The 17,765-nt window shown below is 54.1% G+C and overlaps 3 non-coding genes and 4 pseudogenes across 3 annotated transcripts; 6 read left to right on the top strand and 1 right to left on the bottom strand.

Annotated features, from left to right (window-relative positions):
* Positions 1-123, top strand: LOC139695821 (U2 spliceosomal RNA; annotated as a pseudogene; the record flags this gene model as incomplete).
* Positions 124-1,634: 1,511 nt separating this feature from the next.
* LOC139695833 (U2 spliceosomal RNA) lies at positions 1,635-1,768 on the top strand (annotated as a pseudogene).
* A 5,253-nt stretch (positions 1,769-7,021) lies between these two features.
* LOC139695820 (U2 spliceosomal RNA) lies at positions 7,022-7,215 on the top strand. The gene has a single exon (XR_011702411.1). It is a non-coding gene; the product is annotated as a U2 spliceosomal RNA (small nuclear RNA).
* Positions 7,216-8,726: 1,511 nt separating this feature from the next.
* LOC139695832 (U2 spliceosomal RNA) lies at positions 8,727-8,860 on the top strand (annotated as a pseudogene).
* A 5,252-nt stretch (positions 8,861-14,112) lies between these two features.
* Positions 14,113-14,306, top strand: LOC139695819 (U2 spliceosomal RNA). Its single transcript, XR_011702410.1, has one exon. It is a non-coding gene; the product is annotated as a U2 spliceosomal RNA (small nuclear RNA).
* A 1,511-nt stretch (positions 14,307-15,817) lies between these two features.
* On the top strand, positions 15,818-15,962 carry LOC139695835 (U2 spliceosomal RNA; annotated as a pseudogene).
* Positions 15,963-16,607: 645 nt separating this feature from the next.
* Positions 16,608-16,801, bottom strand: LOC139695809 (U2 spliceosomal RNA). Its single transcript, XR_011702401.1, has one exon. It is a non-coding gene; the product is annotated as a U2 spliceosomal RNA (small nuclear RNA).
* Between the last annotated feature and the right edge of the window lie 964 nt (positions 16,802-17,765).

Below are 17,765 nucleotides of genomic sequence, written 5' to 3'. Positions count from 1 at the left end.
CCCGCATTGCGGGACCAGAATATTAATCTGATTTTTGGACATTGGCGGGGTACCCGGAGTTTACTCCATCCCTGCCGCGGGTTGGCCCGGCATTGCAGTACCGTCGGGATCGGCCCATCATTAAAAAGGTCCACTTAAAAGCTGATGAGAACAGATTGAAGCTTAAATTGATCCGCGAAAATTATTTATTTTCGCACTTGCAAATTTCAGGCGATCCGGCTGGAAAAATATTCGCGAAATTGCATTTTCGCGGAGAGAAGCGATTTTATTCCATGCGAGCGGAGCAAAAGTAATGTAATCCAAATTGAAGCAGCACAACGAAGTATTAAAAGGAATGAATTATTAAAAGGAGAGAAACTTGGGAAGAAAAAAAATCCCATCTGAAGAGAGTCGTCGTCACTTTAAAGTGTAAGTGTAACAATAAATACAATTTTGTGAAAATAATGCAATTATTTTTTCTGCTTTCAATGCAACGTCAACAACAACAACGTCTTGTCTCCTCAGTATTCCATCATTGGAGACGACGACAACTGTTGAAGAGAGGCGCCGGATCACGTTTCAAACTTTGGCGTGTGACGCCCCTTCCTTCCAGCTGTTTACCTCCCCCCCGAAGAGATGGCGCGCGCGCGCTCCCGGCAAGGAGCGTCATTCAAGACGACCCGACGCGAATCGACTCGCGGAAATAGGCGAGTTCCACTCTTTTACCTTAGTTTTTGAACACCAATCTTTCCACAGAATTTATGCGAAGATAATTCTTGTAAAAGGAGTGTGTGTTTGATGAAAAAAAATTGAACGGAAAAGAAACTCAATACATCGGAGGAAACGACCGATCGCGAGCACTCGGGAAAAATTGGAAAAATGTTTGCAAAAAAATTTTCAGAAATTTTTTGCGAATTTCGCGGAAATCGATGCCCATTTCCGCGATTTTTTCGAGAAAATGGAAAATATAAACAATGGAGAAATCTGGTTTTCCATCTTGTGTAATTGAAAGCGCCACTTTTTTACAGCCTTTTCGATTCCTATTCTCCGATTTGAAGAAAACCCTAATTTGTTTATATTTGAAGAAACCCTAATTTATGTATTTATTTATTTATAAGGAAAGCGTATTTTTACTAATGACGATTAATGCAAAGTAAGTGAACAGCACACGATTTTAAATCTCTACCACACAGGAAGTGAAGTGAAGAGGAAGCCCGTTTTTCGAAAAACTGTCGACCACTGAATACTGGCGAAAAGGGCCCTTTATTACCGCCCTGGATGCCCCCCTCCATTTTCGGAATGTTTGAAAATTGCGCCCGACCTTTCCCGGGAAGCGGGGAGAGAGCTTGCAATACGTCTCGTGTGTCGCTCACAGAGATGGCACGACCTAGCGAAGGACTCCGCGTTGCAATTTACTGTCTCGCCTCCGGACTCCGGGGACGCAATTGCTCCGGCCGTCCTGCCCCCCGCGCCCCCCCAAAACTTTTCTTGCTGCAGGAAAACAAGGAAGCCTTCGGAAACACCCCCGCAGGACCCTACGCGAATTCTCCCCGACCAATGCCACCCCGCGGCGCCTACGCCAATCCTGCGCCCTCCGCCCCAAGTGCTCCGGGGTCGTCCCTACACATGTAAATATTGCAGAAAAGGGCTCCCTTATCGCTTCTCGGCCTTATGGCTAAGATCAAAGTGTAGTATCTGTTCTTATCAGCTTAATCCCCTTAACTTTCTTCTTTTTCGCCCGCCAAATTCAAATTTTTAAATGAACAGATCTACCGCTTTTGGACCTTTCTAGCCTCTCTGAGGAATCCCGGACGGGCCCCGACCAACGGTAAGCCCCCCGGGACACTCCCAGAGGGAAGGGGCAACAGGACACTAGGCGCCTGCTCTGCCCAGTAGCCCCTCTTTCGACCCCCGATGGCCCCACGGTCCATTGCCTCTTCAAGGCGGACCGTGGGACCCACCGCCCCCTCAGGGCTCCCCGGTCGCTCACGGACCGTTCCCCACGCCCACTTGGGGTGATAACCTCCCCGGGCTCGACGCCGGGCCCCTAAGGCCCGGCGCAGGCCCCCGCCCCCGGTGCACCGCCGGGTCCCTTCAGGACCGGTAGGCTGAGCACCGGACGTTCCCCGGCCCCCGGTGCACTGCCAGGTCCCCTCCGGACCGGTAGCTTGAGCACCGAGGCCCCCGGACCCCCTCAGGGCCCCCGGGAGCACCCTCCGTCGATCCCGTACGGATCGGCGCAGAGCGGGTGATTTGAACGGCGCGCGGTTTCCTTTTCGGCCGCGACGCCGGTCAAGCGACCGTTCGGCGCGCTTCACGCCCGATCGGTTCGATTGACCCCCTCCCCCCCGTCCGGTATTTGTGGAAGACTTCATCTTCCACAAAACCGTCATTTCAAAACCCCGGTAAATTCAAATTTCCTCCCGATCCCACCCATACGGGCCGAGAAGCGGGTTGAGCGCCTTCAGCGCCATCCCTCGGCGGCCGCCTGGACTTCATTCAGGTGGACGCCACGCGCTTAATTTAAATTTGTATTTTTGAAAATTTTCGTTCCGCAGTCCCTCAGACCGCGGAAAAGCCCTCCGTCGCCCCCCTTGGCCTTCAGCATTTATATCTTTTGAATTTTTTTGTGTCCTTAAAAGGACAATTTTCAAAACAACGTACCACGGTCCTTCAGGCCGTGGAATATCGTCCGCCAGGCCCCGTTTGTGCCATGACTTAACGCCCTCCCATGCCCCCACGTCCTCCCCGTAAAAACGGGGGGGCGGGGGCCGTTAGAAAAGCACCATCGCGTGCTAGTTCCTCCGCCCCCCCCTCCTCCTCTCGCACTCCGCGGAGGAGGAAAGTCGAGGCGTCAGAGCCCGACTCCTCCCCTCCCCATACACCACCGGACGGCGCGTCCGAAAGCGCTTCGGCGCGTAGGACGCGTCGCCCGCGGAAAATCATACACTATGGCTCCCCCGTTTCTTCTTCTTCTTCTTCTCCATCCGGCGTCCGAAAGCCTTCCCTTGAGACCTTCTCCCCGCTCTCGGACGTCACCTATTCTCCCCCCAAGTCCCGTTCTTCTTCCCCTCTCTCCCTCGACGACTTCACGACGCCTCCGGATTCTTCTTCGTCCAGACGTCCGGCGCTGGATTCTCCCCCCCCGATTCCCCCGACTGCCCCCGCCCCCCAAACGACTGACAGGGTCCCGGCGCTTCTCCTGACCGGCACCGCGGTGTCGGCCAGGAGAATCGACAATCAACTTGTGGTTTACTTTCCCGTGGCGGACACGTTAACCTGCACCGAGGTGGGATGCAGCATGTCCTTCCGCGCTACGGAGTGGACGGCGATGCGGAGAAGTCTCGTCCGGCACCTGATGGAGCAGCACGGCCACCGACTCACGTCGGTGAACGCCTGCTCCATCTGCGGTGGGACTATCGGCCGCAAGCCGTCCACTCATCCCTGCCTCAAAGGGGGGATACGTAAGGCTGCGGACGGACGTGTTGCACTCTCGCATCGGTGCGGGGCATGCGATTTCGCATGCGCTACCCGTCGCGGGCTTGCGAACCACATGGTGACCCACAAGAGACCTCCCCCCTTGATTGCCCCCCTTCAGGAGGCAATCGAGGAGACAGTTAGATGCACGACGCCGCCCAACGTGACCGAGGCGCAACCCTCCGATCCAGACGCAGCAGCAGACGCTCCGGCCGAAGACCTGGCGCCGGGGCAGCCTCCTGAAGTCGGTGACCTTAACGACACCGGGTCACCGCCGCCTGTGGACGCAGCAACATCGCCGCCGCCAGCTCCAGACGCAGCAGAAGGAGCACCACGACAGGTCGAGCCACCGATACAGCAGAAGGAGAAGCTGTGGCTCGACCGACTGGCCAGCACATCCGGCCAGTCATGGGAGGAGTTCGAGGTCGTGGTGCAGGATCTGGTGGCCACCACCCAGGCGGAGAGGAAGAGGGAGGCGAAACCTGCGGACGGAGGGGAAGCTCCTCGGCCACGAAACGTCGTGCACAGACAACCACCAAGACGCAGACAAGTAGCTGACTACGACGCGAAAAAGGCGTCGGACATACAGAAACTCTTCAGGAGTCATCCCAGGAGGGCAGTGGAGAGCATCCTGTCCGATAAGTCACCCTATTGCGACATTCCCGCGGAGGAGGTGGAAAAGCATTTCCGCCAAGTCTACGGGAATGTCGGGATGGGGGGCTTGGAGGACGAGGGTGACGACTCGGTCTACCGTCGCACGACGGAGACCGAGAAGAAACTGCTCCTCGAAAGGATCACTCCTGAGGAAGTGACGAGACGCATGTCTAGAACCAAGAACACCGCCCCGGGCCCCGATGGCCTCACCTACGGCGACCTGAGGGCGGTCGATAGACATGGACGAATTCTCTCTTTTATCTTCAACAGATGCCTGAAGGAGGCCAGGACACCGGCCGCGTGGAAGACCTCTCGGACTGTCCTCCTGCACAAAGGGGGGGACCGCCAGGACATCGGCAACTGGAGGCCCATAGCGCTTGGCAACACCATCGCCAAGCTGTACGCCGGGGTGCTTGCTGACCGCATACTATCTTGGGCGGTCAGCGGGAAGAAGATGCACCCGGCTCAAAAGGGCTTCCGGGAGTTCGAGGGGTGCCACGAGCACAATTTCACCCTTCAGGCAGCTGTTGACGAAATGAGACGCAGACGTTCCCGAATCGCACTGGCTTGGCTTGACCTACGGAACGCGTTCGGGTCCATCCCGCACCAACACCTCCAGAACACCCTGAGGAGGATGGACTTGCCTGAGGAGATGAGGAGGACCGTGGAGGAGTTGCAGAAGGGCTCCACGGTCGTGAAGACGACCAGCGGCGACACCGGCGTCATCGACATCTGCGCCGGTGTCAAGCAGGGGTGCCCGTTATCACCGACCATTTTCAACTTGGGAATGGAGCCGGTGATACGGGCGGTCGCTGGTGAGGCAGGCAAGTCCGGAGTCGTCGTCCAGGGGCAAAACATCGCCATCCTGGCCTACGCGGACGACTTGGTGCTGGTGGCCCGGGACCAGGAGCACCTGCAGCGCCTGCTGAACATCGCGGGAGAAGAGGCGACCGCTGCAGGTCTACAGTTCAAGCCAAGCAAGTGCGCAACGCTGGACCTCAACTTTGCAGCAAACCAGCCCGTGCAGCCGTCCCAACTCACCATCCAGGGGGCGGCCATTTCCAGCCTGAAGGACGGCGAAGCGTACCGGTACCTCGGGGTCCCGTTCGGGTTCCACGTGGACCAGACCCCCGAGGAGGACCTGGTGCGCTTGGGCGAGGACGTCAAGAAGATCGACGAGTCACTCCTCGCCCCGTGGCAGAAGATCGCCGCGACCAACATCTTCCTTCTGCCCAGGCTGGAATTCATCTTGCGGGCTGGTAATGTTAAAAAGAAAAACTTGACCGACATCGACAAGAGGCTGAAGGCCTGCGCAAAGGGCTGGCTCCATTTGCCCAAAAGGGCATCGCCTGAGATGGTCTTCATTGGCCATCAACACGGCGGCGCAGGTCTTCTCCCTCTTTCCGACTTGACTGACATATTGACCATCGTGCAGGGATATCGACTCCTCCATTCCCGTGACCCCAACGTGAGAGTGCTCGCCTGGGGTCGCCTGAAGGAGGTAGTGCGGAGGAAGCTGAGGAGACCGCCAACCACCGGTGATCTCGCAGAGTACCTTAGTGGTAGTCTGCGGGATGACTTTGGAAGGGAAAGCGGCGACTTCAGTTCCCTCTTCACGCAGGTTCGCTCCGCGTCACGCCGTATCGCCGCGCGCATAGGCTTGAGCTGGAGATGGTCGGACGAGCTAAGGGAGATGCAGATTTCGTTCCGGGACATGAATGACGGGGCTGAAGACCGCCCCCCCTTCATCAGGGTTCCTCCGAAGGCCGTAAGGCAACTGACGGGTGCCCTGAAGATCGCGGTGCGGCGCTACTACCTGAACAAGGTAAGCGCCAAGCCCGATCAAGGGAAAGTCATTCGTGCCTCGGCGAAATCTGAAGCCTCCAATCACTTCCTGGCAGGAGGGAGATACACCAGGTTTTGTGATTGGAGGTTCATCTTTAGGGCTCGGCTCGATCTGCTCCCGCTCAATGCCTGTCGCCGTTGGGAAACCAACGGGGACAAGCGGTGTCGGCGATGTGGCTACGCGGAGGAGACCCTGCCCCACGTCGTTAATCACTGCACGATGCACTCAAGGACGTGGCAGCATAGACATAATGCTGTCCAAGACCGACTACACAGGGCTCTGATTGGACGCCGGGGAAAAGGTGACGATGAAATCAGAGTCAACAAACAAGTACCTGGCACTGACTCGACTCTTAGACCAGACCTGGTTATAACTAACCAGGCCGACAAGACTGTGACATTGATCGACGTAGCAGTACCGTTCGAGAACAACGAGGGAGCTCTGCTGGCAGCCAGGACCGCGAAGGAGGAGAAGTACGCCGCCCTGGCAGAGACCATCCGCCAGCAGGGATACCGGTCATCGGTCGCCGCCATCGTCGTGGGAAGCCTGGGGACGTGGGACTCGCAGAACGACCCCGTCCTGAAGTCCCTGGGCCTACCTCGACGATTCTGCACCACCATGCGGCGACTGATGGTCAGCGACGTCATCCGCTGGACCCGGGACTGCTACGTCGAACACATCACGGGACATAGACAGTATGAAGACGGCTCCGGAGGCTGAAAAGGAAAGGACAAAAGTGAAGTCGTGTAAAATCATTTCCCCCCCTCTTTCCATACTTCTTCATTGTAAAACCTTTCTCTGTCCCCTTTCTCTTTTATTTACTCTATGAGCCATAGTGTATGAATGGCCACGCCGTGGTGTATAAACGGCCCCCCCCAAAAGTGTAAACCCTCCCCGTGAGAGACTTAAACATATAAAACATTTTATAAAAAAAAACACTCGTGCGAGAAGCCTATATTATTATAATATTTCCCCAAAATAAAGGGGCAAAAAGACTTGTTCCCCGGCTCCCTCATTTGGAGGGAGCCGGTCATGTATAAATTATATATTAATTATAAGTTGCTTAAAACTCTGTATGAAAGAATTTTCAAATAAACATTTTAAATCTGTTCTTATCAGCTTAATATCTGATACGTCCCGCATTGCGGGACCAGAATATTAATCTGATTTTTGGACATTGGCGGGGTACCCGGAGTTTACTCCATCCCTGCCGCGGGTTGGCCCGGCATTGCAGTACCGTCGGGATCGGCCCATCATTAAAAAGGTCCACTTAAAAGCTGATGAGAACAGATTGAAGCTTAAATTGATCCGCGAAAATTATTTATTTTCGCACTTGCAAATTTCAGGCGATCCGGCTGGAAAAATATTCGCGAAATTGCATTTTCGCGGAGAGAAGCGATTTTATTCCATGCGAGCGGAGCAAAAGTAATGTAATCCAAATTGAAGCAGCACAACGAAGTATTAAAAGGAATGAATTATTAAAAGGAGAGAAACTTGGGAAGAAAAAAAATCCCATCTGAAGAGAGTCGTCGTCACTTTAAAGTGTAAGTGTAACAATAAATACAATTTTGTGAAAATAATGCAATTATTTTTTCTGCTTTCAATGCAACGTCAACAACAACAACGTCTTGTCTCCTCAGTATTCCATCATTGGAGACGACGACAACTGTTGAAGAGAGGCGCCGGATCACGTTTCAAACTTTGGCGTGTGACGCCCCTTCCTTCCAGCTGTTTACCTCCCCCCCGAAGAGATGGCGCGCGCGCGCTCCCGGCAAGGAGCGTCATTCAAGACGACCCGACGCGAATCGACTCGCGGAAATAGGCGAGTTCCACTCTTTTACCTTAGTTTTTGAACACCAATCTTTCCACAGAATTTATGCGAAGATAATTCTTGTAAAAGGAGTGTGTGTTTGATGAAAAAAAATTGAACGGAAAAGAAACTCAATACATCGGAGGAAACGACCGATCGCGAGCACTCGGGAAAAATTGGAAAAATGTTTGCAAAAAAATTTTCAGAAATTTTTTGCGAATTTCGCGGAAATCGATGCCCATTTCCGCGATTTTTTCGAGAAAATGGAAAATATAAACAATGGAGAAATCTGGTTTTCCATCTTGTGTAATTGAAAGCGCCACTTTTTTACAGCCTTTTCGATTCCTATTCTCCGATTTGAAGAAAACCCTAATTTGTTTATATTTGAAGAAACCCTAATTTATGTATTTATTTATTTATAAGGAAAGCGTATTTTTACTAATGACGATTAATGCAAAGTAAGTGAACAGCACACGATTTTAAATCTCTACCACACAGGAAGTGAAGTGAAGAGGAAGCCCGTTTTTCGAAAAACTGTCGACCACTGAATACTGGCGAAAAGGGCCCTTTATTACCGCCCTGGATGCCCCCCTCCATTTTCGGAATGTTTGAAAATTGCGCCCGACCTTTCCCGGGAAGCGGGGAGAGAGCTTGCAATACGTCTCGTGTGTCGCTCACAGAGATGGCACGACCTAGCGAAGGACTCCGCGTTGCAATTTACTGTCTCGCCTCCGGACTCCGGGGACGCAATTGCTCCGGCCGTCCTGCCCCCCGCGCCCCCCCAAAACTTTTCTTGCTGCAGGAAAACAAGGAAGCCTTCGGAAACACCCCCGCAGGACCCTACGCGAATTCTCCCCGACCAATGCCACCCCGCGGCGCCTACGCCAATCCTGCGCCCTCCGCCCCAAGTGCTCCGGGGTCGTCCCTACACATGTAAATATTGCAGAAAAGGGCTCCCTTATCGCTTCTCGGCCTTATGGCTAAGATCAAAGTGTAGTATCTGTTCTTATCAGCTTAATCCCCTTAACTTTCTTCTTTTTCGCCCGCCAAATTCAAATTTTTAAATGAACAGATCTACCGCTTTTGGACCTTTCTAGCCTCTCTGAGGAATCCCGGACGGGCCCCGACCAACGGTAAGCCCCCCGGGACACTCCCAGAGGGAAGGGGCAACAGGACACTAGGCGCCTGCTCTGCCCAGTAGCCCCTCTTTCGACCCCCGATGGCCCCACGGTCCATTGCCTCTTCAAGGCGGACCGTGGGACCCACCGCCCCCTCAGGGCTCCCCGGTCGCTCACGGACCGTTCCCCACGCCCACTTGGGGTGATAACCTCCCCGGGCTCGACGCCGGGCCCCTAAGGCCCGGCGCAGGCCCCCGCCCCCGGTGCACCGCCGGGTCCCTTCAGGACCGGTAGGCTGAGCACCGGACGTTCCCCGGCCCCCGGTGCACTGCCAGGTCCCCTCCGGACCGGTAGCTTGAGCACCGAGGCCCCCGGACCCCCTCAGGGCCCCCGGGAGCACCCTCCGTCGATCCCGTACGGATCGGCGCAGAGCGGGTGATTTGAACGGCGCGCGGTTTCCTTTTCGGCCGCGACGCCGGTCAAGCGACCGTTCGGCGCGCTTCACGCCCGATCGGTTCGATTGACCCCCTCCCCCCCGTCCGGTATTTGTGGAAGACTTCATCTTCCACAAAACCGTCATTTCAAAACCCCGGTAAATTCAAATTTCCTCCCGATCCCACCCATACGGGCCGAGAAGCGGGTTGAGCGCCTTCAGCGCCATCCCTCGGCGGCCGCCTGGACTTCATTCAGGTGGACGCCACGCGCTTAATTTAAATTTGTATTTTTGAAAATTTTCGTTCCGCAGTCCCTCAGACCGCGGAAAAGCCCTCCGTCGCCCCCCTTGGCCTTCAGCATTTATATCTTTTGAATTTTTTTGTGTCCTTAAAAGGACAATTTTCAAAACAACGTACCACGGTCCTTCAGGCCGTGGAATATCGTCCGCCAGGCCCCGTTTGTGCCATGACTTAACGCCCTCCCATGCCCCCACGTCCTCCCCGTAAAAACGGGGGGGCGGGGGCCGTTAGAAAAGCACCATCGCGTGCTAGTTCCTCCGCCCCCCCCTCCTCCTCTCGCACTCCGCGGAGGAGGAAAGTCGAGGCGTCAGAGCCCGACTCCTCCCCTCCCCATACACCACCGGACGGCGCGTCCGAAAGCGCTTCGGCGCGTAGGACGCGTCGCCCGCGGAAAATCATACACTATGGCTCCCCCGTTTCTTCTTCTTCTTCTTCTCCATCCGGCGTCCGAAAGCCTTCCCTTGAGACCTTCTCCCCGCTCTCGGACGTCACCTATTCTCCCCCCAAGTCCCGTTCTTCTTCCCCTCTCTCCCTCGACGACTTCACGACGCCTCCGGATTCTTCTTCGTCCAGACGTCCGGCGCTGGATTCTCCCCCCCCGATTCCCCCGACTGCCCCCGCCCCCCAAACGACTGACAGGGTCCCGGCGCTTCTCCTGACCGGCACCGCGGTGTCGGCCAGGAGAATCGACAATCAACTTGTGGTTTACTTTCCCGTGGCGGACACGTTAACCTGCACCGAGGTGGGATGCAGCATGTCCTTCCGCGCTACGGAGTGGACGGCGATGCGGAGAAGTCTCGTCCGGCACCTGATGGAGCAGCACGGCCACCGACTCACGTCGGTGAACGCCTGCTCCATCTGCGGTGGGACTATCGGCCGCAAGCCGTCCACTCATCCCTGCCTCAAAGGGGGGATACGTAAGGCTGCGGACGGACGTGTTGCACTCTCGCATCGGTGCGGGGCATGCGATTTCGCATGCGCTACCCGTCGCGGGCTTGCGAACCACATGGTGACCCACAAGAGACCTCCCCCCTTGATTGCCCCCCTTCAGGAGGCAATCGAGGAGACAGTTAGATGCACGACGCCGCCCAACGTGACCGAGGCGCAACCCTCCGATCCAGACGCAGCAGCAGACGCTCCGGCCGAAGACCTGGCGCCGGGGCAGCCTCCTGAAGTCGGTGACCTTAACGACACCGGGTCACCGCCGCCTGTGGACGCAGCAACATCGCCGCCGCCAGCTCCAGACGCAGCAGAAGGAGCACCACGACAGGTCGAGCCACCGATACAGCAGAAGGAGAAGCTGTGGCTCGACCGACTGGCCAGCACATCCGGCCAGTCATGGGAGGAGTTCGAGGTCGTGGTGCAGGATCTGGTGGCCACCACCCAGGCGGAGAGGAAGAGGGAGGCGAAACCTGCGGACGGAGGGGAAGCTCCTCGGCCACGAAACGTCGTGCACAGACAACCACCAAGACGCAGACAAGTAGCTGACTACGACGCGAAAAAGGCGTCGGACATACAGAAACTCTTCAGGAGTCATCCCAGGAGGGCAGTGGAGAGCATCCTGTCCGATAAGTCACCCTATTGCGACATTCCCGCGGAGGAGGTGGAAAAGCATTTCCGCCAAGTCTACGGGAATGTCGGGATGGGGGGCTTGGAGGACGAGGGTGACGACTCGGTCTACCGTCGCACGACGGAGACCGAGAAGAAACTGCTCCTCGAAAGGATCACTCCTGAGGAAGTGACGAGACGCATGTCTAGAACCAAGAACACCGCCCCGGGCCCCGATGGCCTCACCTACGGCGACCTGAGGGCGGTCGATAGACATGGACGAATTCTCTCTTTTATCTTCAACAGATGCCTGAAGGAGGCCAGGACACCGGCCGCGTGGAAGACCTCTCGGACTGTCCTCCTGCACAAAGGGGGGGACCGCCAGGACATCGGCAACTGGAGGCCCATAGCGCTTGGCAACACCATCGCCAAGCTGTACGCCGGGGTGCTTGCTGACCGCATACTATCTTGGGCGGTCAGCGGGAAGAAGATGCACCCGGCTCAAAAGGGCTTCCGGGAGTTCGAGGGGTGCCACGAGCACAATTTCACCCTTCAGGCAGCTGTTGACGAAATGAGACGCAGACGTTCCCGAATCGCACTGGCTTGGCTTGACCTACGGAACGCGTTCGGGTCCATCCCGCACCAACACCTCCAGAACACCCTGAGGAGGATGGACTTGCCTGAGGAGATGAGGAGGACCGTGGAGGAGTTGCAGAAGGGCTCCACGGTCGTGAAGACGACCAGCGGCGACACCGGCGTCATCGACATCTGCGCCGGTGTCAAGCAGGGGTGCCCGTTATCACCGACCATTTTCAACTTGGGAATGGAGCCGGTGATACGGGCGGTCGCTGGTGAGGCAGGCAAGTCCGGAGTCGTCGTCCAGGGGCAAAACATCGCCATCCTGGCCTACGCGGACGACTTGGTGCTGGTGGCCCGGGACCAGGAGCACCTGCAGCGCCTGCTGAACATCGCGGGAGAAGAGGCGACCGCTGCAGGTCTACAGTTCAAGCCAAGCAAGTGCGCAACGCTGGACCTCAACTTTGCAGCAAACCAGCCCGTGCAGCCGTCCCAACTCACCATCCAGGGGGCGGCCATTTCCAGCCTGAAGGACGGCGAAGCGTACCGGTACCTCGGGGTCCCGTTCGGGTTCCACGTGGACCAGACCCCCGAGGAGGACCTGGTGCGCTTGGGCGAGGACGTCAAGAAGATCGACGAGTCACTCCTCGCCCCGTGGCAGAAGATCGCCGCGACCAACATCTTCCTTCTGCCCAGGCTGGAATTCATCTTGCGGGCTGGTAATGTTAAAAAGAAAAACTTGACCGACATCGACAAGAGGCTGAAGGCCTGCGCAAAGGGCTGGCTCCATTTGCCCAAAAGGGCATCGCCTGAGATGGTCTTCATTGGCCATCAACACGGCGGCGCAGGTCTTCTCCCTCTTTCCGACTTGACTGACATATTGACCATCGTGCAGGGATATCGACTCCTCCATTCCCGTGACCCCAACGTGAGAGTGCTCGCCTGGGGTCGCCTGAAGGAGGTAGTGCGGAGGAAGCTGAGGAGACCGCCAACCACCGGTGATCTCGCAGAGTACCTTAGTGGTAGTCTGCGGGATGACTTTGGAAGGGAAAGCGGCGACTTCAGTTCCCTCTTCACGCAGGTTCGCTCCGCGTCACGCCGTATCGCCGCGCGCATAGGCTTGAGCTGGAGATGGTCGGACGAGCTAAGGGAGATGCAGATTTCGTTCCGGGACATGAATGACGGGGCTGAAGACCGCCCCCCCTTCATCAGGGTTCCTCCGAAGGCCGTAAGGCAACTGACGGGTGCCCTGAAGATCGCGGTGCGGCGCTACTACCTGAACAAGGTAAGCGCCAAGCCCGATCAAGGGAAAGTCATTCGTGCCTCGGCGAAATCTGAAGCCTCCAATCACTTCCTGGCAGGAGGGAGATACACCAGGTTTTGTGATTGGAGGTTCATCTTTAGGGCTCGGCTCGATCTGCTCCCGCTCAATGCCTGTCGCCGTTGGGAAACCAACGGGGACAAGCGGTGTCGGCGATGTGGCTACGCGGAGGAGACCCTGCCCCACGTCGTTAATCACTGCACGATGCACTCAAGGACGTGGCAGCATAGACATAATGCTGTCCAAGACCGACTACACAGGGCTCTGATTGGACGCCGGGGAAAAGGTGACGATGAAATCAGAGTCAACAAACAAGTACCTGGCACTGACTCGACTCTTAGACCAGACCTGGTTATAACTAACCAGGCCGACAAGACTGTGACATTGATCGACGTAGCAGTACCGTTCGAGAACAACGAGGGAGCTCTGCTGGCAGCCAGGACCGCGAAGGAGGAGAAGTACGCCGCCCTGGCAGAGACCATCCGCCAGCAGGGATACCGGTCATCGGTCGCCGCCATCGTCGTGGGAAGCCTGGGGACGTGGGACTCGCAGAACGACCCCGTCCTGAAGTCCCTGGGCCTACCTCGACGATTCTGCACCACCATGCGGCGACTGATGGTCAGCGACGTCATCCGCTGGACCCGGGACTGCTACGTCGAACACATCACGGGACATAGACAGTATGAAGACGGCTCCGGAGGCTGAAAAGGAAAGGACAAAAGTGAAGTCGTGTAAAATCATTTCCTCCCTCTTTCCATACTTCTTCATTGTAAAACCTTTCTCTGTCCCCTTTCTCTTTTATTTACTCTATGAGCCATAGTGTATGAATGGCCACGCCGTGGTGTATAAACGGCCCCCCCCAAAAGTGTAAACCCTCCCCGTGAGAGACTTAAACATATAAAACATTTTATAAAAAAAAACACTCGTGCGAGAAGCCTATATTATTATAATATTTCCCCAAAATAAAGGGGCAAAAAGACTTGTTCCCCGGCTCCCTCATTTGGAGGGAGCCGGTCATGTATAAATTATATATTAATTATAAGTTGCTTAAAACTCTGTATGAAAGAATTTTCAAATAAACATTTTAAATCTGTTCTTATCAGCTTAATATCTGATACGTCCCGCATTGCGGGACCAGAATATTAATCTGATTTTTGGACATTGGCGGGGTACCCGGAGTTTACTCCATCCCTGCCGCGGGTTGGCCCGGCATTGCAGTACCGTCGGGATCGGCCCATCATTAAAAAGGTCCACTTAAAAGCTGATGAGAACAGATTGAAGCTTAAATTGATCCGCGAAAATTATTTATTTTCGCACTTGCAAATTTCAGGCGATCCGGCTGGAAAAATATTCGCGAAATTGCATTTTCGCGGAGAGAAGCGATTTTATTCCATGCGAGCGGAGCAAAAGTAATGTAATCCAAATTGAAGCAGCACAACGAAGTATTAAAAGGAATGAATTATTAAAAGGAGAGAAACTTGGGAAGAAAAAAAATCCCATCTGAAGAGAGTCGTCGTCACTTTAAAGTGTAAGTGTAACAATAAATACAATTTTGTGAAAATAATGCAATTATTTTTTCTGCTTTCAATGCAACGTCAACAACAACAACGTCTTGTCTCCTCAGTATTCCATCATTGGAGACGACGACAACTGTTGAAGAGAGGCGCCGGATCACGTTTCAAACTTTGGCGTGTGACGCCCCTTCCTTCCAGCTGTTTACCTCCCCCCCGAAGAGATGGCGCGCGCGCGCTCCCGGCAAGGAGCGTCATTCAAGACGACCCGACGCGAATCGACTCGCGGAAATAGGCGAGTTCCACTCTTTTACCTTAGTTTTTGAACACCAATCTTTCCACAGAATTTATGCGAAGATAATTCTTGTAAAAGGAGTGTGTGTTTGATGAAAAAAAATTGAACGGAAAAGAAACTCAATACATCGGAGGAAACGACCGATCGCGAGCACTCGGGAAAAATTGGAAAAATGTTTGCAAAAAAATTTTCAGAAATTTTTTGCGAATTTCGCGGAAATCGATGCCCATTTCCGCGATTTTTTCGAGAAAATGGAAAATATAAACAATGGAGAAATCTGGTTTTCCATCTTGTGTAATTGAAAGCGCCACTTTTTTACAGCCTTTTCGATTCCTATTCTCCGATTTGAAGAAAACCCTAATTTGTTTATATTTGAAGAAACCCTAATTTATGTATTTATTTATTTATAAGGAAAGCGTATTTTTACTAATGACGATTAATGCAAAGTAAGTGAACAGCACACGATTTTAAATCTCTACCACACAGGAAGTGAAGTGAAGAGGAAGCCCGTTTTTCGAAAAACTGTCGACCACTGAATACTGGCGAAAAGGGCCCTTTATTACCGCCCTGGATGCCCCCCTCCATTTTCGGAATGTTTGAAAATTGCGCCCGACCTTTCCCGGGAAGCGGGGAGAGAGCTTGCAATACGTCTCGTGTGTCGCTCACAGAGATGGCACGACCTAGCGAAGGACTCCGCGTTGCAATTTACTGTCTCGCCTCCGGACTCCGGGGACGCAATTGCTCCGGCCGTCCTGCCCCCCGCGCCCCCCCAAAACTTTTCTTGCTGCAGGAAAACAAGGAAGCCTTCGGAAACACCCCCGCAGGACCCTACGCGAATTCTCCCCGACCAATGCCACCCCGCGGCGCCTACGCCAATCCTGCGCCCTCCGCCCCAAGTGCTCCGGGGTCGTCCCTACACATGTAAATATTGCAGAAAAGGGCTCCCTTATCGCTTCTCGGCCTTATGGCTAAGATCAAAGTGTAGTATCTGTTCTGCAAACATTTTTCCAATTTTTCCCGAGTGCTCGCGATCGGTCGTTTCCTCCGATGTATTGAGTTTCTTTTCCGTTCAATTTTTTTTCATCAAACACACACTCCTTTTACAAGAATTATCTTCGCATAAATTCTGTGGAAAGATTGGTGTTCAAAAACTAAGGTAAAAGAGTGGAACTCGCCTATTTCCGCGAGTCGATTCGCGTCGGGTCGTCTTGAATGACGCTCCTTGCCGGGAGCGCGCGCGCGCCATCTCTTCGGGGGGGAGGTAAACAGCTGGAAGGAAGGGGCGTCACACGCCAAAGTTTGAAACGTGATCCGGCGCCTCTCTTCAACAGTTGTCGTCGTCTCCAATGATGGAATACTGAGGAGACAAGACGTTGTTGTTGTTGACGTTGCATTGAAAGCAGAAAAAATAATTGCATTATTTTCACAAAATTGTATTTATTGTTACACTTACACTTTAAAGTGACGACGACTCTCTTCAGATGGGATTTTTTTTCTTCCCAAGTTTCTCTCCTTTTAATAATTCATTCCTTTTAATACTTCGTTGTGCTGCTTCAATTTGGATTACATTACTTTTGCTCCGCTCGCATGGAATAAAATCGCTTCTCTCCGCGAAAATGCAATTTCGCGAATATTTTTCCAGCCGGATCGCCTGAAATTTGCAAGTGCGAAAATAAATAATTTTCGCGGATCAATTTAAGCTTCAATCTGTTCTCATCAGCTTTTAAGTGGACCTTTTTAATGATGGGCCGATCCCGACGGTACTGCAATGCCGGGCCAACCCGCGGCAGGGATGGAGTAAACTCCGGGTACCCCGCCAATGTCCAAAAATCAGATTAATATTCTGGTCCCGCAATGCGGGACGTATCAGATATTAAGCTGATAAGAACAGATAATTCTTTCATACAGAGTTTTAAGCAACTTATAATTAATATATAATTTATACATGACCGGCTCCCTCCAAATGAGGGAGCCGGGGAACAAGTCTTTTTGCCCCTTTATTTTGGGGAAATATTATAATAATATAGGCTTCTCGCACGAGTGTTTTTTTTTATAAAATGTTTTATATGTTTAAGTCTCTCACGGGGAGGGTTTACACTTTTGGGGGGGGCCGTTTATACACCACGGCGTGGCCATTCATACACTATGGCTCATAGAGTAAATAAAAGAGAAAGGGGACAGAGAAAGGTTTTACAATGGGGCGGCCATTTCCAGCCTGAAGGACGGCGAAGCGTACCGGTACCTCGGGGTCCCGTTCGGGTTCCACGTGGACCAGACCCCCGAGGAGGACCTGGTGCGCTTGGGCGAGGACGTCAAGAAGATCGACGAGTCACTCCTCGCCCCGTGGCAGAAGATCGCCGCGACCAACATCTTCCTTCTGCCCAGGCTGGAATTCATCTTGCGGGCTGGTAATGTTAAAAAGAAAAACTTGACCGACATCGACAAGAGGCTGAAGGCCTGCGCAAAGGGCTGGCTCCATTTGCCCAAAAGGGCATCGCCTGAGATGGTCTTCATTGGCCATCAACACGGCGGCGCAGGTCTTCTCCCTCTTTCCGACTTGACTGACATATTGACCATCGTGCAGGGATATCGACTCCTCCATTCCCGTGACCCCAACGTGAGAGTGCTCGCCTGGGGTCGCCTGAAGGAGGTAGTGCGGAGGAAGCTGAGGAGACCGCCAACCACCGGTGATCTCGCAGAGTACCTTAGTGGTAGTCTGCGGGATGACTTTGGAAGGGAAAGCGGCGACTTCAGTTCCCTCTTCACGCAGGTTCGCTCCGCGTCACGCCGTATCGCCGCGCGCATAGGCTTGAGCTGGAGATGGTCGGACGAGCTAAGGGAGATGCAGATTTCGTTCCGGGACATGAATGACGGGGCTGAAGACCGCCCCCCCTTC

This window comes from Hetaerina americana, unplaced genomic scaffold (genome assembly GCF_022747635.1).
Source record: "Hetaerina americana unplaced genomic scaffold, ioHetAmer1.1.p SCAF_645, whole genome shotgun sequence".
In the NCBI taxonomy this organism is placed as follows: domain Eukaryota; kingdom Metazoa; phylum Arthropoda; class Insecta; order Odonata; family Calopterygidae; genus Hetaerina; species Hetaerina americana.
This window is presented reverse-complemented; position numbering and strand designations above follow the sequence as displayed.